At 48.9% G+C, this 22086-nt stretch overlaps 1 long non-coding RNA gene across 1 annotated transcript; it reads right to left on the bottom strand.

Annotated features, from left to right (window-relative positions):
• Window positions 1-6027: 6027 nt before the first annotated feature.
• Window positions 6028-21828, bottom strand: LOC120885476 (uncharacterized). The gene is made up of 4 exons (XR_013437628.1): window positions 21097-21828; window positions 7853-7942; window positions 7402-7510; window positions 6028-7073 (listed from the first exon to the last, which is right to left on the bottom strand). It is a non-coding gene; the product is annotated as an uncharacterized LOC120885476 (long non-coding RNA).
• Window positions 21829-22086: the final 258 nt, after the last annotated feature.

Below are 22086 nucleotides of genomic sequence, written 5' to 3'. Positions count from 1 at the left end.
AATGGCTCACCCCTCCCTCCTGTCAGTTCTCTGCTCAAATGTCACCTTCCCTGACTACTGCCCCTAAAAGACCACTCTCTCCTTCCCCCAAATCTCCCATTTCCCTGCCCTCTATTCCTCCATAACACATGTTCAGATATTGAATGTTTCCTTGCTTTCTCTGGCTGGCTGCCTCCCCACCACCATGCCCTTCACTAGACTGAAAGTTTCTCAAGGATAAGAAATATTTTTAAATATTTTCTTAATATTTTTCATAATTGGACATAATACCTTTGTTTTGTTCATTTATTTTTACGTGGTGCTGAGGATCCAACCCAGCACCTCCAACATGCTAGGAGAGCACTCTACAGCTGAGCTACAACCCCAGCCCAAGGATAAGAAATTTTTTAAAAATACACAATACCTTTATTTTTATTTATTTATTTTTATGTGATGCTGAGGATCGAACCCAGTGTCTCACAGGTGCCAGGCAAGTGCTCTACAACTGAGCTACAGCCCTAGCCCTCGAGGATAAGAAATTTGTTCTTTCACTTCCGTGTCACCTAGGGGCTACAGCTGTGCCTGGTATGCAGAAGGTACTTAGATAATGAACCTGGTATGCAGAAGGTACTTAGATAATGAACCATCCACAGGTAAGGAAGATGAATACAGATCCCAAAAGGGTTTTGAAACAAACAAAACATGAAGGTGTGACAGCACCTAGTCAGAGGGGCTGTTTGATAGCTGGTCAAGGAAGACCTCTCTGAGGAAGTGTCCCTTGCTGGGCGGACAGCCATGCAGGGCCATGCAGTGCCTTGGCTTCCTCTCCAAAGCCCATATAACACCACACGGATGCTTCATGAGGGCAGGAGCCCTTCTCACTCCTGAGTGTACAGATCCACTGGAGCCCAGGGCCAGCATACAGAAGGCATCAGGGCTGCAGTAAGAAAGTCGTGCTGTCAGAAACTTCTGCAGGGAGCCACAGGCCACAGGGAGTCCTTGGAGCCTCATGGTATTGTCTACAAATGAGGACATTACCCACCACTGACTCCTGGGTCAGCTAGGAGGGCATGTGAGGAGGAAAGACCATTTCCTCCAGATCACCCTGGTGGTGAGGGCCAGCAAGTGAGAAGTGAGGGGCTGGTCATCTGGAAGACAGCAAAGCCACAGGCAGGACAGAAGGGAGACTGCCCCAGCTCTGAGGGATGCCTGACTACTCCTCCCCCAGCAAACATGGCCCCACCGGCCCTGGTTCAGGGCTGGTGGACAAAGCTCTACAGGGAGTGCCAGGGACTTGCGGTGCCTAGAGCCAGCAGGACGCTGGCCCAGGGCACAGCAATGCAAGGCTCAGAACTTCATCTGAGGGCCTTTGTGGGCCTCTGGGAGCCTGTCCAGGAGAATGCCGGGAACTAGCCAAGGTGGTATGGGGTGGGCACCCCCTACTTCCTGAGGTCCAGCTGGTGATCCAGGCCAGGGTGGCAGGGGGCTCCCTCCCAAACCCCTGCCTCTGGGAGGTAGCCCCACCTGTCCTAGGATTTCTGAGTTTCTAGACTGGAATGGCCAGCAAGTCCTACTTAGGGTGGAGCTCAGCTGGGCCAGGGCTGAGTTAGGATGGGAGCTGACCCTCCCCTCACCTAAAATGCTCTCCCCAAGAAGCCCAGCAGGAGGAAGAAGGGCAAGTCTTCTTCCAGAGCTTAAGGACACCTGACACGTTGGGTCTCGCCCAGGCAGGCTCTGCCAAGCAGGGAAGTTTCCCGGGAGGGCTAGCTCAGGCGGGGAGGAGAGCGGATCGGCGCGGGCGTCTCTCTGTGTCCCTCTGCTGGCAGAACTTAGAATTACCAGTGACCGCATCAAGGGGCCATCCACTGCCGGAGGTCCACCGCGAGGGGCAGCCCGGCTCCCTTGCACTGAGAAAGGTCAAATGGGTCATCCCCCTGCCTCAGCACCAGGCTCAGACGCTCCTGCGCTCCAGCCTCCGTGTTGTGATGCTCGCTCCTTCAGGAAGTCCTTCTTCTCGTCCACCCTGAGCAAAGCACCCTCAACTTTGCCCCGGCGCTCCCTGAAGGTTGTGCTCTTACATAACACGGATGGAAAACGAAGGCTCCTCTGACTGTCCCATGGTGACCGAGGTCTCCCCTTCCAGGAGCCAGCGACCATAGATAACTGAAGGGAGTACAAGCACTTCGCCCCACCACGGCCGGGAAGGTAGGGGTCTAACGGACTGAGATCCAAGAGGCGACCCCGCCCAAACCTTTCACAGAGCCCCGCAAAAAATCGAGCAAATAAGGCTCTTTTGGGGCCGGGGCGCCACCTCCTGGTGACGACAGTAACTGCACCTGTACCAACAGAATCCCTGGCCAGGCGGAACACCTGCGCAAGGTAATAGGCACTGACTTACTAAACCTGTGGGCCGGGCCCATGCTCAATTCTCGACCCGCTTATCCCATTCTGTCCTTAAAATAACTCTATGAGGTGGACATTATTCATCCTGTTTTATGTTTAGGGACACTATTGTTTGCTAAAACTTAAGTGACTTACCCCAGAACTCTCTTCTAGCATGTGGCAGAGCCCACACTCCACTTTAACTGGGCTCTTGCCCTGCATTGACGGATGGGGAGACATTTCCTGATCCTACCTCCCACCCCAAGCTTGGGCAGAATCCATCTTAGCTTCCCTTGCTGCTCTGGAGTAGCAGGATCTTTCCATCTGTCTTGGCCCCTTTAGTTTCCACATCCTCCCCTGATAACTTGGGAGCCCTCAAGGAGGCAGGTCTGTTTCCATGCCAGCTTCCATCCCAGATGGATAAGGGAGTGCCCTCAGTCCCCTTCACTTGGAGCTACCACAGGCCATCCAGCCCACACACCCCGACAGGCCTTTCCCACCCCTGGCTCATTCCCTGATTCAGGAGCTCGGGATCAGGGGCTACAGTGTAAGGGGCGGCAAGAGACAGAAGCCCAAGTCAAACTGCCTTCCTTGAAGAGGGGCTCAAGTAAATGAAAAGTCAAGCCTGGGAGGAGAGGCAGCTTCCGTCCTCGGATCTATAGCCCTTTGTTCCAGTGCCCTGGCTTCCTTTCCAGGCAGGTTCTTCCAACGCAGCATCCAGGTAGCTGAGTTTACCTCCAGCTCTGAAGGAAGACGCCCTACCCATCCCAACACACGAGCAAGTCTCAGGACTCAATCTCACCAGTCCAGGGAAATGTACCCAGTCCTCCAACCATCTTGGTGACTTAAAGGGTCACTGCCACCTTGCAGTGAGGACTGCAGTGAATCTCAGGCCATCCACATGAATTGATGGTGTGGGGGAGGCACCTGCAAGGAAAAGTCACCAGGAAATGGGACTGGCCACTGCACAGCCAATGGCTCTGATGTCCAAGACACTGACCATGCCAGGCACCATATTTTATGGGTTCTAATTTTTTTATGTGTGTGGTGCTAAAGATTGAACCCAGAGCCTCATGCATGCCAGGCAAATGCAGTATCACTGAGCCATGTCCCCAGCCTCTAATTCCTTTTTAGATTGGATATTCATTCCATAATTATCATGCTTCCTTTCTTCCTTCACTCATTAACAAAAATATATTGAACCCTCGTATGTACTAAGCACAATTCTAGGTGACCCATATCAGGAAACAAAACAGATGAAAATTCTTGCCCTTCTGAATGATGCTTCCAGAAGAGGTGGGGGGAGAGAGCAAACAATAAGCATGATAAATAAGTGACATTTATGATGTTATACACTGTGGTAAATGCTAAAGGGAAAATAGAGCAGCAACAAGAGGTCAGGAGATAGACAGGTGAGATGTTGCCACTTTAAATAGAGTGCTACTGGGAGACACTTTGAAACCCTAAACTTTGAGCAAAGATGACAAAGAGATAAGAGACTTTGTCATGCACACATCTGATGGAGGAACATTTCAGTCAAGAAGAGCCAGTGCAAAGGCCCTGAGGCACAAATGTGCCGGACAAGTTCATGGAATAGCATGGAGCAAGGGGAAGGATGTAGGAGATGAGGACAGAGAGGTAGCAGAGGCCAGATGATGGAGGGCCCTGTGGACCATTGTGAGGACTGTGGCTTTGACTCTTGGTGATATAGGGAGCCACAGAATGTTTGGAACAAACAGTTGACCTGATCTGACTCCTGTTTTTAAAGGGGTCTTTCTGGCTGCTCGGTTGGGGAGAGACTGGAGGGCTCAGGGCTGAAACCTGGAGACCAGGCAGGAGGCAAGTGAGGTGTCAATTGGCTGTGCAGGCAGAAAGGTCAGGGAGGCAGGCAGGAAAGCCTGAGCCAGAGCTAAAATGAGAAGGTGAGTATCAGAGGACCACCAGTGGTCCCTGAGGCCCCCACATGAAGAGATGGCACAAGTGGAGAAACACAAGGGAGACTGAGAAGGAACGTCCAGCGGTAGAGAAAACCAGGCGTGGTGGTGAACACCTGCAATCCCAGTGGCTTGGGAGGCTGAGGCAGAAGGATCGAAAGTTTAAAGACCAACTCAGGGATGGGGATGTGGCTCAAGCAGTAACGCGCTCGCCTGGCATGCGTGCGGCCCGGGTTGGATCCTCAGCACCACATACCAACAAAGTTGTTGTGTCCGCTGAGAACTAAAAAATAAATATTAAAAATTCTCTCACTCTCTCTTTAAAAAAAAAAAAAACAACTCAGCAAATTAGTGAAACCCTAAGCAACTCAGCAAGAACCTGTCTCTAAATAAAATATTTTTAAAAGGGCTGGGGATTTGGCTCAGTGGTTGACAGCCCCTGGGTTCAATCTCCAGTACCAAAAAAAAAAAAAAAAAAAAAAGTCATGGACAAACTAGAACAAGGCCGGTGCAAAGGGCAGTCTCTTGCAAAATGCCATCAGACTCTGTCCTTGGCCCTGGACTGTGCAGTGCATAGGTGATTTTTTGTTTTGTTTTTGGTAGAAAGGATTGAACCTAGGAGTGCTTAACCAATGAGCCACATCCCCAGCCCTTTAAAAAAACACACACACAAACATTTTTTAAATATTTTTAAGTTGTTGATGGACCTTTATTTTATTTATTTGTATGTGGTGCCAAGATTCAAACCCAGTGCCTCATGCGTGCCAGGCAAGCTCACTACCACTGAGCCACAACGCCAGCACCCCTACCCCTTTTTTAAATTTTTTATTTACATACAAAGGTCTTGCTGAGTTGCTTAGGGCCCTACTAATTGGCTGAGGCTGACTTTGAACTTTCCATCCTTCTGCCTCAGCCTCCCAAGCCACTGGGATTATAGGCATGCACCACGAAACCCAGCTGGTTTTGCTGCTTTTTAACCTGGATGAAAATATAGTGAAACTCAGTGTGTTTTCATAAACTGGAAAATGGAGGGAGATGACATCAGAAAACAGAGACAAAAGGGTGAGTGGTTAAGACCACAATGTCTGGAGCCAAACTACCTAGGTTCTAAGTCTGCCTCTGCCCTTTACTACTGGACAAGTTTAACTTGGACAAGTTACTTAACCTCTCTGTGCCTCAATTTCCTCCTCTCTGAAATGGGGATAATGGCAGCTGCTCCATAGGTGGTGAAGTATGAATGAGTCACCCTAGTGTCTGGCACAAGGGACATGTCTGGGAGTATCCTCATGATTCTCAGCTGGAGGGTTAACTCAAAACCAACAAGATGGGATTTAATGAGGGCAAATGCAAAAGCTGACATTCAGGTTCCAACAAAGCAATTATACAAGTTCAGGGTCAAGGAGATCTGGCTGGGCAGCCATCCATTCATCTGTCCATGAGAAACAGCCTGCGGTATCCAGTTGATTGCCAGGGCAACTGCAGCCAACCCTGTTATTATGACCTTCAGCAAGGTGTGGCATCCTGAACGGTGGAGGTGACAACCCCATTGTGTTCTGAGCTGAGAATTCAGTAGCAGAGATCCTCCTTTGTTGGTGGTGGTATAAAATGCTACAACCTCTTTGTAAAGAGGTCAGATAATGTCTTGTAAAACTAAGCATACCCCTGCCCTCTGACCCAGAGATTCCATCTGTAAGTACTGAAGAAAAATGAAAACACATGTTCACACGAAGACTTGTACCAGAATGTTCATAGCAGTTTTATGTATAATGGCCCCAAAATAGAAACAGCACAGGTGTCCATCAAGGGGCAAATCGATGAACGAACGATTACACACTCAGTGATAAAAAGCAACAAACTACAAACATATGTAGTAACGGGTGATTCTCCAAAATGTGCTGAATAAAATAAACATGGTGGCGCACACCTTAAATCCCAGCAGGTCAGGACACTGAAGCAGGAGGATCACGAGTTCAAAGCCAGCCTCAGCAACTTAGTGAGGACTTAAGCAACTTAGCAAGATCTTGTCTCAAAATAAAAAATAAAAAAGGGCTGGGGATGTGGCTTTTTTATTAAGCTCCTTTGGGTTCAATCCCTGGTACAAAAAAATAATAATAAAATAAAGATAAATAAACCAGACACAAAAGAGTAGATGGTGTTGGATATCATTTTTACAACATTCTAGAATGGGCAAAACTAAGGTATTGTAGAAAGCAAACAGAATAGTAGGCAGTTCTTGGGACCACACAGGGGTGAGAGGGCAACTAGGAAACATTCTGGAGTGACGGAAATATTCTATATCTTGACAGGGACTGGAGTATGTGAATGCATGCCTTTGTCAAAATTCAGATTAAATGCCTAGAATCCCAGCAACTTGTTAAGCCAAAGCAGGAAGATCTCACGTTTAAGGGAGCCTGGGTGACATAGTGAGACCCTATCTCGAATTTTTTAAAAGGACTTGGTATGTAACTCAGTAGTGAAGCTCCTCTGAGGTTCAATCCCTGGTACCTCCCCGCAAAATATTCAACAAATGGTATTCTTAAATTTGTGCATTTCACCATATATAATTCTGCCTCAAAAAATAATCATTCAAAATGACTGAACTTTAGTTGATCATATACAGATTGAAATGTTTGGGAGGTAAAGTATATTGATATCTGTAACTTGCTTTGATATATATCCAAAATTATATGAGCTGGGCATGGTGGCATATGCCTGTAATCTCAGGCTGAGGCAGGTGGATCACAAGTTCAAGGACAGCCTCAGCAGCCTGGGGACACCCTGTATCAAAATAAAATAAAATAATAAAATTAAAAGGATTTGGAATATAGCTCAGTGCATGAGGCCCTGGGTTCAACCCCCCGGAACAGAAAGAAAGGAAAATGTGTTTCATCAGCAATCCCACATGACTGACATATGGGAAGGGGAGTGTTTGGGGCATACCTGGATCTTTTTTTTTTTTAGAGAGAGAGAGAGAGAGAACTTTAATATTTATTTTTTAGTTCTCGGCGGACACAACATCTTTGTTGGTATGTGGTGCTGAACCTGGGTCGCACGCATGCCAGGCGAGCGCGCTACCGCTTGAGCCACATCCCCGGCCCCTGCATACCTGGATCTTGCGTGGGGTCTTGGGATGATCAGGGCTGCAGCCTTCACTTGCTCTGATTCCCCTGCCTGGGGACCCGGGCTTGCCTTGCTCCTGGGTGCCTGGCCAGGCTCTAGGAGGAGGAAGAGGGTAGAGGGTGAGAGCCAGGGGATGCTGGGAGCCTGTGGAAGGCAGTGCTTGGGGAAGGTTGCCCTGTTTCCAGCATGGCCCTTGGGAAGGAATTCTTTATCATCAGAAGTGTGACATCCTCTTTGTCCCAATCCTCAGCCTTCTGGAGAAGGCCTGTCTTATAACCAAATGGCCCTTCAAATTGCCTGGAACCCCTCCTCCACATAGGCCACAGGAAAGGGTCTCAAGTCCCAGGTACCATCCCGACCTGGGGAGATGCTTCAGTGAGACAAGGAGGGAGGGGCAGGGTGAGGCCAGGTCCGCCTACCACCAGCTTCAAGTTCACCTTGCTTTTGCCTCTCACTCCAGCACACACGTTGGGGTCAGTTTAGAAGAAGAGGCCCAAGGAGTGTCTTTAGGTGGTGGTCACCTTTCCCTGTAACAAATACATTTTTTTAATGTATTGAATAAAACAGTTACCCCAGAAGAGACCAACCCCAACAAACAGAATACCCAGGGGCCCAGGGGCAAACTGCCCAGGAGATGAAGAACTAGACAAGTTATCTATGCAGAACAGGGACCAGGAAAGAAGTCTGGCATAGGTGTGGGGACACGCAGGCCCTTCTGTAGCCATCTGGGGCCTGGATGCAGCCAAGGGCAGCCACTTGCTCTGTGTTCCAGCAGGTGAGCTAGTTCCCATGGTTGGGCAGCACAAGAAGGCTCTAGAAGCTGCTCTCCAATGAACAGGCTGCCTTCTAAGGCAGTGAGCTCCCCATCACAGGAGGCTTGCAAGATGGGCAGCCCACTGCCAGGAGAATTTGAGAAGAGTTTCTAGGCTGGACAGCAAAATGGATTGAGGTCCTAAAAGGAAGCTTAGAATGAACTTTAAGCCTCTATGACCAGACAGGGAGCATCAAGAGAGCTTGAGGCCATTTCTGACTTTGGGGGCAGAGTGGATGGTCAGAGAGGGCATTCTGAAACAGGAGGCCAAATGACTGCCCTCTGAACCCCTAAATCTCCAACCTGAGGGAATATGTATTACTGATTCCCTTTTCTGGGGTTATCCAGTCCTTTCTGGATAAAAGTAAGTAGGGCCTCAGTCCCACCTCATTGCATGACACTAGGTGACTCCTGCTCCTCTCAGAGCCTCTGTTCAAAGGTCTCGACCATATTTTGTCCTCCAGAGCTGATCACAGTCACACTCTTGGGAGAACCAGGAGTTGGGCTTTTTAGGGGGACCTTGTTCTACCCTAGGTCACTGTCTTTGGGATTAGGGCCTAATGCTCAGAGAAGAGTCAGCAGGGACCCCAGAAGGAGGCAAGGGTCCTGCCAGCCTGCTAGATATAATTAGGTCAGAAAAAGGGGCCTGTTGTCATGGTGTTAGGATGGGGCAGTGGTTAGAGCACTGGCTCGTGAGTAACTGGGATTCCAGGGTGTTCCCCTGTGTCTGCTCAGAAATCGTGTGATCTTGATACACTAGAGTGCTATGCAGCCAATTAAAATTGGATCACAGGTTGAGAGATGGGCACACCTAGTCTGAATCCCCCTGCTGAGTGACCTTGGACATTTTATCGCTCTACTTCTCTGGGCCTGTGGGGCTGTTGTGAGGATGAAATAAGACGCCATTGGGATAGCAATGAGCTCGTGATTTCATTTTCTTCTCTCACACAGAAACGACCAAATCACAAAGTCCCACAGATAACTCCCCCAGACCTTCCCAGGCTCTGTCCACCCCTCTTTTCCTCTCTGCTCTCCACTTCCTCCTCCAACACACAGCTCCGCGAACCCTCCTGCCCCCGTGTGGCCCTTTTTGGTACTCCAACAGTGCCCTGCTCAGCCAGGGCCCAGCATCCCCTGCAGCCTGGTACAGGTGGGGAGTGGAGTCCTCTGGGGCCTCAGCCTGCAAGCCCTTGTCTCCAGACCTTCCAAGGCTTTGGTAGTCATTCTCGGCATCCCGTCTCAGCCCCTAGATATAGGTTCCAGATCCCTTTTTCTGGTCCCAGGCTGGTGGTAGACGGCAGGGAACAATGGCTGGGTTAGCCAATGGCATTGTAGCCAGGAGGATGGGGCACAATGTGTTCTTAGAGATCCCAGCATGATTGAAAACTTTTAATATTTTTAATTTATCAATGTAAGACTAAGGACAATTTTTTTTTTTTTTTTGGTATGGGGAATTGAACGCTTGGATACTTAATCACTGAGCCACATCCCAAGCCCGTTTTTTATATTTTATTTAGAGACAGGGTCTCGCTAAGTTGCTGAGCCTGGCTTTGAACTCATGATCCTCCTGGCTCAGCCTCCTGAGCCACTGGGATTACAGGCCTGTGCCACTGCACCTGGCAATTTTATGACTTTTTTGTGTGTAGCTGTTACATGCAGGGCAATCTGTCTTTAAGTATGGGATAAATTTCTCTTTTAAAAAATTAAATAAATAAGATTCCTAGATCGTTTTCCCTTCAATTCAAGAATCTTGTTTAAATGAACTTCTGGTTTAAATTTTTTTTAAAAAGGCGGGGCGGAGAGATCACATGGTGATCCTGGGCGCTGGGGTTCTCCAGAGCACACTGCACACCCCCTCCATGAACACCACCCTCCCTGGGGCTGGGGCTGGGGCTTACCTGACATGTGTGAGGCACTGGGTTCAATTCTCAGCACCACAGAAATAAATCAGTAAAATAAAGGTCTATCAACAACTTAAAAAAAAAGAATTATAGGAAAAAAAACACCACCCTCCCTGCCACAGAGACATCCTATCACTACCCATCAGTCCCTGTCTTTTGGACCATCGGTTCCTCTGTCCCCTTCAGACCTGAGAAAACCAGTGCTTACTAGAAATTACAAATACAAGTGCCTTTTCCTATCAAACCACCCCACTGTCACCCCCCCTCCTTGCTTATTCATATTCCCCTAGCAAAATATGCAGCCCTGACTCACACTTCAGGGCCTGTGCACTTTGTTTCCTCTCTTTGATTTATTGAATTTATTTTTTGTGGTGGTGGGGATGGAACCCAGGGCCCTCCACTGCTGGGCAGATGCTCTACCACTGAGCTACACCCTCAGCCCTGCACCCTCTCTCTGAAACATTCTTTCTCTAGATCTCCCTGGCTGTCTCCTTCTCTTCTTTTAAGCTTCAGTCTCAAAAGAGTACTTTGAGACCAGTGGAGCTAAGAGCCTTCCCTCCCTCCATTCCCAGAAAAACATGTTTCCTCCAAAATGTGTAACCTAATCAATTGGGAAATGCAAATGAGAGCCACAGTGGGGTACTAGTCCCTTTGCCATTGCTATAACAGAATACCTGGAGCTGGGCACTTTTTTAAGACAGTGGATTTATTTAGCTCACAATTTTGGAGGCTGAAAGCCCAAGATTGAGAGGCCCCATTAATTCAATTGAGCTTCCAGTCAGGACCCCTTGGCTATGTCACATCATGGCATCACAGGGACAGCATCATTGCAGGGGAATGTACAAGAAGGATCACATGGTAAGACAGGGAGCCAGAGAGCAGAAAGGGGCCATGTTGCTCTTTTATAACAGCCCTCTGGTGGGAACTAACTGGGGTCCCAGGGCCTCGCCCCCAGGGGTTTAATTACCTTGCAGTAAGTCCCACCTCTTAAGGGTTCCATCACCTCTTAATGCCACCACACTGGGGACAAAGCTCCCCATACATGAACCCCTGGGGGACACACTCAAATCTCATCCTAATTATAGCAAATGAGATACCACTTCAAACCCATGAGGATATTCACTATCAAAACAAAGAAAAAAAGGTGCATTTATTTCTGCCCTGTTCCTGCCTACAATGCCATATGAAGAAATCGGGACCTTTGTGTTATATTAGTAGGAATGTAAAATGGTGGAGCCACTATTTTTGGTTATTACTCAAAAGACTAAAGATAAAATGGACATGATGTCTCATGTCTTCATGTTTGTAATCCCAGTCACTTGCAGGACTGAGGCAGGAGGATTACAAGTTTGAGGCCAGCCTCAATAACTTAGTGAGATTCTGTCTCAAAATAAAAAATAAAAAGGGCTGGGAATGTGACTCAGTTGTTAAGCACCTTGGGGTTCAATCCCTAATGCCAAAAAAAAAGGAAGAAACAGAGTACAATATGGATGAATCTTTTTTTTTTTTTTTTTTTTTTTTTTTAAAGAGAGAGTGATAGAGGGAGAGAGAGAGAATTTTTTTTTTTTAATATTTATTTTTTAGTTATTGGCAGACACAACATCTTTGTTTGTATGTGGTGCTGAGGATCGAACCCAGGCCGCACGCATGCAAGACAAGCACGCTACCGCTTGAGCCACATCCCCAGCCCAATATGGATGAATCTTGAGGATATCATGTTAACTGAAAAAAGCTAGTCACAAAAGGACAGATATTGTACAATTCCACCTATATGAGATACTTAGAGCAGCCAAATTCATAGAGACAGAAAGCAGAACAGAGAGAATGGAGAGATTTTTATAATGGGTCTAGAATTTCAGTTTTGCAAAGATAAGAGTTCCTGAGATGGATGGGGTGGTTACCCAATGATATGAATGTGTTTAATGTCATCAAACTGTACATTTACAAATAGTTAAGATCCCGGGCATGGTGGCACATGCCTATAATTCCAACTGTGGAGAGCGGTGATCTAAATCATGGCCTGTCTGATTCTTGTGGCTGTCTTTGCACATGGGAGCTGCCTGTGGGAAGGTACAGGTTAAGATGCCCCAATTGCTATGGTAACACCAGCCAGGAGTGGTTATGTGCTAAAACCATGGCTCTATCAGTCCAGGCCTTGAATTCAGCACCTTCTCCAAGGGATAGAGGATTCTGAGCAAAACAAGATGACCCTAATGTCTCCCCAGCCCTGTGTCCTTCAGATTGCCTGCTTTGCTGAAACTTTTCCATAATTAACCTTTTGATGATAAAAACCGATATAATAAACTGGCTGAGCTAGCTGCAGAGTCAGTCAAGCCTTACCAGGGCTTAGCTACCCACCTGGCCCCAGCTTTTTCTACCTATGTATGTCTGTTTGCCTTTTCTTTATCCCCCATTCACCCCTTCTCCAGTATCTTTTTTTTTTTTGAGAGAGAGAGAGAGAGAGTTTTTAATATTTATTTTTTAGTTCTTGGCAGACACAACATCTTTGTTGGTATGTGGTGCTGAGGATCGAACCCGGGCCGCACGCATGCCAGACGAGCGCGCTACCGCTTGAGCCACATCCCCAGCCCTCAGTATCTCTTTAATTAATAGCAGTGGCTCGAAAACAGATGTGAGGGCCGCAGCACCCAGTGGCTGAGAAGGCTGACCAGAAAGATCACGAGTTCAAAGCCAGCCTCAACAAGGCCCTAAGCAACTCAGTGAGACCCTGACTCTAAATAAAATACAAGAAAGGGCTGGAGATGTGGCTCAGTAGTTGAGTGCCCCCAAGTTCAATCCCAAATACTCCCCTCCAAAAAAGTAGCTATGACAAATTCTATATTAGGAATATTTTGCCACAATTAAAAATAATAAATTTTGCCAGGCAGAGTAGTACACTCCTGTAATCCCAGCGGCTCAGGAGACTAAGGCAGGAGGATCACAAGTTCAAAGCCGGCCTCAGCAAAAGCAATGCACTAAGCAACTCAGTGAGACTCTGTCTCTAAATAAAATACAAAATAGGGCTGGGGATGTGGCTCAGTGGTTGAGTGCCCCTGAGTTCAATCCCCAGTATCAAATATAAATAAATAAATAATAATAATAATAATAAATTTTAACAGTATACTGCTATACTCTTTAAACTGTGAACTCCATAACAATAGGGCTGGGTCTGTATCAGGCACATACTATATGCTACCAGTCACTGAAGACTTGGAAATAAGACAGACAAGGGGCCCGCCCACCTGGAGCTCAGAGCCTGGCAGAGGACACAAAGACACTGAACAAACAAGTAAACAGAAACATTACCACCTGGTGCATGCTAGGCCAAAAAATACATAAATAAAAAGTGAAATGTATCCAGGCATGGTGACCCGTGTCTGTAATCCCAGCTCGGGAGGCTGAAGCAGGAGGATCATGAGTTCAAAGCCAACCTCAGCAAAAACAAGACCTTGAGCAACTCAGTGAGACCCTGTCTCTAAATAAAATACAAAATAGGGCTGGGGTTGGGGTTGTGACTCAGTGGTAGAGCACATGTGAGGTATTGGGTTCCATCCTCAGCACCACATAAAAAATAAATAAAATAAAGTTATTGTGTCCATTTATTAAAAAAAAAATAGGGATAGGGATGTGGCTCAGTAGTCAAGTGTCCCTCAGTTCAATCCCTGGTACCCACCCTCCCAAAATAAGTGAAATGTAACAGAGTAGCTGCAGGAGGAGACACATCCACTGGAGCAGTCAGGCACACTATCCTGGAGTGACATTTATGCTGAGGCCCAAGGAACAACAAAGGGTCAGTCAAGGAACATCTGGTAGAGAAGAGCTGTAGACAGAAGGAATGGCAAGTGCAAAGGTCCTGAGGTGAGCATCAGCCTGGTATGCTGGAGGATCAACAGAGAGAGGAGAAAGAAAAGTGGGGGAGAAAAGACAGAAGGACTTGGGCAAGGGAGCATGGAAGAAGGCACTCTTGATGACTAGGGGGTAAGCCTTACTGAGTCACTAAGTTCCTCTTTACAACAGGGGAACAGCCATCAGTGGAGACCTCTAAGCACCCAGCTCCACACTGAATGCTTTTTGTGAACTCACTTAGAGATGCTCACATGGTCCTTGGGGCAGGGGCAGAAATCATCCATGGTTGAAAGGACAGGCCCATGGTTGAAAGGACAGGTTGAGTTGGTGGGCCTGGGACTAGAATCAGAGTAGAGCCGTGGGAGGAGGGGTCTGAACTGTCCCTGTGCGGTGACCCAATGGAAAGCAGGTCTTCCCTCCCACCTAGCTGCCCTGCCATCCCATGCCCTCTGCCTCGTGTTCAAGGGCCTCACCCGACTGAGGACTGATCACTGCCAAGGGCTCCCTCCCTCCCTCCTCTCACTGTCCCCTAGGGTCAAGCTGCCGCAGTCTTGGCTGGGCGCGAGAATCACGAGCCACTCACACCTTGTAGATTCAAACAGCAATTCTTTATTCCCGAACTCACACGGGCCCTCTACAAACACGTTCTGCCGAAATCCAAAATCTGCCCGCACAATTTACCTACCCCACGAGGCTTTTTCCAAATCCCATTTGAATCTCAGGAGAACTCAAGCAGCAGGAACACCCTAATCCCAGCAGCAATAATCTTCAACCTCCAACTTCCCTAAAACCCCTATTGTCTTAAACCGGGAACGCCCTAAACTCAAGGATCCGGAAACTTCCTCAAACCTGATCAGCTCTAAACCCGGATCCGCCCTGGTCTTTGAGCAAGGTCACCTTACTAAAGTATACGTGCAATGTCCCACCGAATGTCCTCTAAGCAGCATGGGGTACGCTGGCAAGGAAATCTCGATGCGTCATTCCTACTTGGCAATGGCCCTCAGCATCAAGCTAAAAGAGAAACCCCAACCTCTCCCCCGCCTGGCTGGGGATGGACGCTGGGAAGGCGAGAAAGCCTACGTCCAGCACTGCACCACCTGGTCCCGACACCCTCGGTGGCCCGCCCCAGGGGAAGCAGCAGGAATACTTGGGGGCTTGTCGGGCTGGATGGCAGCCTGAGGAAGATGGCCCAGGGCCACGGACTGCAGCACCTTCAGGGCTGAGGGGACTGGCTTCCCCCAGGTGCCCCACACTGCCCCAGACCCTGGGCTGTGGACACCCAGGAGAGAGCAGGGCCCAGCAGGCTGAGGAGCCCTCTTCACCAGCTGGAAAGGAGGCAGTTCTGCCCCTGCCTGACCAGGGGGCTCAGTGCTCACCACACAGCAGCTGCACCCCGGACAGGGGATGGGGGGCAGCCCCAGGTCCAGCCCTCACCGTCCCCAAAGAGAGGGTCAAGGCAAGTAGCATTGTGGGACCCAGAGCAAGATGAAAAACGACACAGCCTTTGTTCAAAAAGCAAGAGAGAAATGCCTGGTATTAGATCTACATCTCTAGACGTATAAAGCTTTTTTCTTTCCTACGTGGTCTATCTTTCAACTTGAGTTATTTTTTTGTCATTTAATGTCATTCTCAGTAAGGAAAAATTATATATTTGAATGCTAACATAATTTTCCTGTTTATTTTTATGTTTTGCAGTGTCAGTATTAAATGCAAATATAAGGGCATTTAACTTATAAACAGAATTATCAAAATCATACAGCTTGTATTTTGTAGCTTATATACATACATATATATATATATATATATATATTTTTTTTTTTTGGTACCAGGGATTGAACCCAGGGGCACATAACCACTGAGCCCCATCCCCAGCCCTTTTTATATTTTATTTAGAGACAGGATCTCTCTGAGTTGCTTAGGGCCTCACTAAATTGCTGAGTCTGGCTTTGAACTTGTGATTCTCCTGCCTAAGTCTCCCCAGCTGCTAGAATTACAGGCGTGCACACCCTACCTAGCATGTGTGCTTCATTCTCACCTTAATGGTAAAAAAAAAAAAAAAAAAAAAAAAACTGTGCAAAATAACTCAGGGGCTGTTCTTTCCCTTCCTGATATGCCCATGTCCCCAGTGGCTCTACTTTCTGCTTACTGAGTAAAGAAGGGTTGAAAGGGAAAGGAACTTAACATTGCCCCATCTTTTTTTCTTTTTTTTACTTTTTAGTTGTAGATGGACACAATACTTTTGTTTATCTTTATGTGGTGCTGAAGATCAAATCCAGGGCCTCACACATGCTAGGCAAGTGCTCTACCACTGAGCCACAACCCCAGCCCCACTGTTTTTTTTTGTTTGTTTTTTAATATTTCTTTAGTTGTAGATGGGCACAATACCTTTATTTTTATTTATTTTTATGTGGTGCCGGGGATCAAACACAATGCCTCACGCCTGCTAGGCAAGTGCTTGACCACTGAGCCACAATCCCGGCCACCTTGCCCCATCTTTTCTGTCCTGTGTCGCCCACAAGTGGTTGGCCTACCCAGGGAATAGCTCAAGTAAGGAAAGCTCCAGAAGGGTCCTGGGTCAGGGGGTTTCTGCCTTCTTGCACTTGGCAACTTCTGCTTGGAAGGAAGGAGGGGCCTCGGGCTCGCAGGGCCTGCGCAATTGCAGACACAGCAGCTCACCTTGTACCCACTTGAGACTCTCTAAGCTCCCACACAAGGTGGGTCCCCCAGAATTCTGTGCACATTGGCATCAAAGCACTATGAACACCTGTGGCCACAGGACCCTGGTGGGCAATGTGACCCCCGGATTGTACACATCTTGGCTCTACATGCTCCGCTGTCTCACAGGACTCCACTTGACAAAATGCAAGTTCAAAGATAAATTTATTTAAAATTTCAAGACAGACACAGCAGAGCAGACTCTTTGGAGCCCTGCTTCCATCCTCATCCTAAGTTAGGATTCTGACTGGCTCAACTGGCCGCGTGCCCTGCCCTGACCCATCAGTGCCTTGAGATAGAAGTGCATCAGTGGACTGGGTCACAAGCCCACCCAGGCCAGGAAAGGGGCAGGACACCTTGACTGACAGCTGGAGGACAAGGCTTATCCATAAAGGGCTGGGAAAGTACTAGACAGGAGAGAACCACCGTCCTCTACCTATGGATGAGGTTCAGTGCAGGGAAGGCCGATCAGGCGGGGAGGAGCCTTTGTAAAGACAGGGCCGGGACACCTGAGGAGTTCCAGAGCAGCTAGGAGTACTCCAATCTGGCTGCCCATAGAAGAGCTGGGAGATGAGGACAGAGAGGTCACAACACAGTGCCCTGCTGAGTGCCCTCCATTAGGTCTTATCCCACTATGACCATGCTACCCCTATCTAGAACCTTCTCTGCTTCCCTGTTATACTCAGGGAAAAAAAATCCACAGCCCTAACCTTCATCCCCAAAGACCCAGTATCCTGTCCCACCCCTGCTCACTGCCACATGCTCTGCTGCAGCCACAGCCCGTCTCCCTAGGCTTTGGGCCTGCCCTGCCCTCTACCTTGACCCTTCCTCTTGTCCTCCCCTTTCTTCTGACTAAAGCCTACGCCTCTTTTGCCTCCTGATATGAATATCACCTTCTCCAGGAAGTCCTCCCAGTCTGGACAGGTGTCTGTTCTGGACTGTCACAGGCCCTATGTGTCTCCACCCTCTGAGGTGACACCTTCCTCTGTGAGGGCAGGGACTGTCTCCCGTTAGGGTGATAGCCCTGCACTCCAACACACAGTAGGTGCTCAATAGTGGTGACGGAATGAAGGCAGGAGTCCAAGGCAGGAGAGATGGACCACTCCAGACTACGTATGAGCTGCTGTCTCACAGATCAGGAAGCCCACCCAGGACAGAGGGACCATCAGGTATGTGGCACGTGTGGATATGTGGCTATGTTCCAGACCTGCTTGGCACTTTATATTTCTGGCCTCATTTTTATTCCTGTCCAGCCCCAAAGGAAGGATTCTTATACCTGTTAACAGAGGAGGAAACAGGATGAAACTCATATCCTCTTTTCTCTTTCTCTTTTTCTTTTCTTTTCTTTTTTTTTTTTTTTTTTTTTTTGTGTGTGTGTGTGTGTGTGTGGAACCGGGGATTGAACCTGGGGTTTCACACATGCTTAACTACTGAGCTATATGCCCAGCCCTTCTTTTATCTTTTGAGATAGGGTCTCGCTAAGTGGCTGAGGCTGGCCTCAAATTTGCCACCTTCTGCCTCAGCCTCCTGATTCACTGGGATTACAAGCATGTACCTCCATGTTAGGCTTCATATCCGTTTTCCTTGCCCCCACCCTGCCAAAACACACACACACACACACACACACACCCCAACCCAGCCAGGGTGAATGACCTAATGGCTTCCCAGCCAGGCCAACCCAGATATCCTCTTTTCTTGGCCAGAGAGAACTGGCTCCCAGCTGGGGCCTGTCCCATCCTTCCTCCCTCCCTTCTCTTCCTCCCCCTCCCCACTTCCTTCCTTCCTACTCTTGGATATTCCTTCTGCAGGAAAGGCCCAAGGTTCAGCTGTCCAGGCCAGGACACACGCTTCCTCCATCAACCAGCCCCCAGTACCTTCCCAATGGATCAGACATCTGACACAGGCCTTTGGACCACTGGAGCACTGCACAGGGGACAACTCAAGGTCCTCTCGTTCCTCCCTCTGCCTCTGATCCTAGCTGGAACAGAGGACCCTGGAGCTCAACCTGGAGGCCTGGCGTCAGGCACCAAGCCTAGGAGGGGCTTTGTCATCCTGCCTGTGAGCCAGTCATGACTGAGCCTCATCATACAGAGCCCTCTGTCCACCTGGCAAAATAACCTCTAGAATCTCAAATGCTGAGTCTCCTTGCACAGCAGCTGGCTCAGAGTGAGCACTCGGTTCACATAACTAATAACTATGACCAATGTTATTATTATTCCCAACATCATCATCATCCAACTTAACCTTTACAACTACACTGGGAAGTAGGTGCTTTTTTGTGGGTTCATTTTGTGTGTGTGTGTATGTGTTTTAAACCAAGGATTTAACCTAGGGATGCTAACCACTGAGATACATCCCACTTTTTACATTTTTTTCTTTCCAGACAGGGTCTAGCAAAGTTGCTGAGAGTCTAAGTTCCTGCAGCTGACCTTGAACTTGGATCCTCCTATCTCAAACTCCCAAATTGCTGAGATTACAGGAGGTGCCACCACACCCTTCGGGAAACCAAGGCTTAGAAAGAAGGAAGGGACTTGCTCTTTTTTTTTTTTTTTTTAAATATTTATTTATTTATTTAGTTCTCGGCAGACACAACATCTTTGTTGGTATGTGGTGCTGAGGGTCGAACCCGGGCCGCACGCATGCCAGACGAGCGCGCTACCGCTTGAGCCACATCCCCAGCCCATACTCTTGATTATCCTAGACAATTCTTTACCTGCTGGGTGTCTCAGTTCCTCTAGCCATGCGATGAGGATAGTGAAGGAGGCATCTCTAAAAACCTGTGAATCTCAGGGAATTCAGTCACTAATTCATTGAACAAAGAGTTGCTGAGTTCCGTCCATCTCATCATGCCTGAGCAGACATCTCTGCACAGAATTAGAGATCTAACCCTGGAGGGTCATACAGGTCAAGGGTAGACTTCAGGAATCTAACCTGGATCCCTCCTGCTGTAGCTCTATTCATTTACCCATACATAGAAGGCGGGAATTTCCATATTGTGGGAGGAAGAGAGGTGCCCACCCCACCTCCAGGACTGTCAAAGGTTGGAAAACAGGTTCAGGCTGGCGAAGATGTGTCCCCTCTATGCCCCTTCCCCAGCAGCACAGAGAGCTGCTCTTCGTCGCGGCCACCAGAGGGCGCGCGCACCCTCTCAAAGCCAAAGCCACGACGGCGGTTGTGGCGGCCCCTGCGCGGCTTGCAGACGATGCCGGGTTGGGGTGCAGTCACTTTGGAAAGATACGCCTCGGAACGCAGCCCCACCCTGGCTTGGGATTCACACTGCATATGACACAAGCCTCAGATTCGGCCCCTCGACCTCCACCCTTACCGCGCCCTGCGCTTTGGCCTCCGGGTGACCACTCGCGCGCCCCCTTGTGGTCATTTCCTGCACTACAGCCTGTTGGAGCTGGGACTTAGGAGGGTAGAAAGGGGCCAAGAGGCCAAAGGGGATTTCCCTGGGCAGGGGATGCATAGTGGGACTACGCACTGGATGTGCAGGGTACAGGGTGGATTAGCAGAACACTGGGGACCACCGAAAACAGTAGGTGATTCCTGGGGAATATTAAACAGTGAAGCCAGATTTAAAGTTAGGTAGTCAGTGTAGTTAGGTAAATCGGGTCTAATATCGAGTAAGATCTAAAATGGAGGCCATGCTGAGAATGATTCCGGGAAAAGCAGGACAACTCATGGAATATTAATGAAGTCCCGGAAAGGCCCTAGGCCAAAGTCCACCCCAAAGAAATGTTAATGGAACCCAGGAAACAGCCCCCAACAGATTTGGAGATAGCCCATCCCAAGAAGTGATAATGAAGTCCTTCCTGCCCAAATTACCTGTGTCCCACCCCTCGGGCCTTCCAACCTACATTCCATCACCAAAACTATAAAAAGGGGAGACAACCGCACTTCCACCGATTCCACCTCTTGGGTCCCCTTCTTCCCCTGGGAGAAGTCTTTTCTGCTGCCCTTTAATAAACTTATAATTTCTACTCCGACCTTGCCTGGGCGTGCTTCTTTGGTGTTATTCTTCAACACTGGGGAAGCAAGGACTCGTCACCGGTCAACAGCAGTAACAACAGCACTAAGCCTCAACTGGAAGGAGGGCACCAAGTGGATATTTGATAGTAATGGGGGTCCCCGAGTGGATATTTAAAGGTTCTGAGTAGGCGCCAGAGGTATACTAGATCACTAAACCTATGTAGATATTGGGAAATACTGAAATGCACTAGGGAAACTCTGGGTAAGGGGCTGGGGTTGTGGCTCAGTGGTAGAGCGCTCACCTAGCACGCACTGGGTTCGATCCTCAGAACCACATAAATGTAAAATAAAGATATTGTGTCCACCTAAAACTAAAAAATAAATATTTAAAAAAGAAAAGAGAGCTGAGGTTATGGATCAGCATTAGAGCACTCACCCAGCATGCGCGAGGTCCTGGGTTCAATCCTCAGCAACACATAAAAATAAATAAGAAAAAGTATTATGTCCAACTATAACTAAAAACTAAATATAAAAGAAAGGAAAAAAAAAAAAAACACGCACTGGGTAAGTACCAGGGGCACTGTATTGGACCTGAGGGGTCAGAGTCCGCAGCAGAAAGCACTGAGGGGGTTTGGGGATATGGTATGACTTGGAGGGTCATAACAGGTTCTGGGAACATAGGCATTATCTATGAGAAGAAGGGATGCTGGTGGATATTGGGTGACTAATGAAGTCACTGGACTTGCACTCATACCCTGGAATAGGATGACACGTTCCCAACAGGGCCACAGTGCCCCTCTCAACAGCCCCTCCAAGCTGGATCATTGTGTCATTTTCACAGCCAGGACTTAGATCAGAGATGTCCCTTGGCCAGTGAAGGTCTCTCCCAGACCAGAACCTGTGCATGATTTCCAGGCCTGTTGGGGAGAGGGGGAAGGGGCTCCGCGTATGGACAGAGGACGACAGAGCCCTCCCATTATCTCCCTCCCCCAGATGGAGAGGGACATAGGGGCAAGTCAGCTCTCATTCCTAGGAAAATAAGTAGCCCCCTCCTCGGCCCCTCCCACCGGGTTTCGGCCTCCTGGCCCAGCTTGCTGGCTGCTGGGCCGGGAGGGGCTGCCAGGCTCGGCCTCCTGCCCACTGCGGGGCGCCGGGGGAGGGCGGCGCGCGGCTCGAGATGCCGCGTTGCCATGGAGACGCTGCCGCATCCTGACTGCTCCTGGCAACGGGGTCCCGCAGCCAGGCAGGCGCTCGGCGGGGACCCCAGGGAGCGGGCGCGCCAGGCTGCCCACGGCGCCGCCAGACCCCCGGGACACGGATACGGCTCCCCCACCTACAGACACCCCTCACTCCCACTCCCAGGGGCACACACGTACACAGGCGCCCCAGCTGCAGCAGCCCGGGCGGAACTGCAGCCCAAGCCCTC

Source organism: Ictidomys tridecemlineatus, chromosome 1 (assembly GCF_052094955.1).
Source record: "Ictidomys tridecemlineatus isolate mIctTri1 chromosome 1, mIctTri1.hap1, whole genome shotgun sequence".
Lineage (NCBI taxonomy): Eukaryota > Metazoa > Chordata > Mammalia > Rodentia > Sciuridae > Ictidomys > Ictidomys tridecemlineatus.
This window is presented reverse-complemented; position numbering and strand designations above follow the sequence as displayed.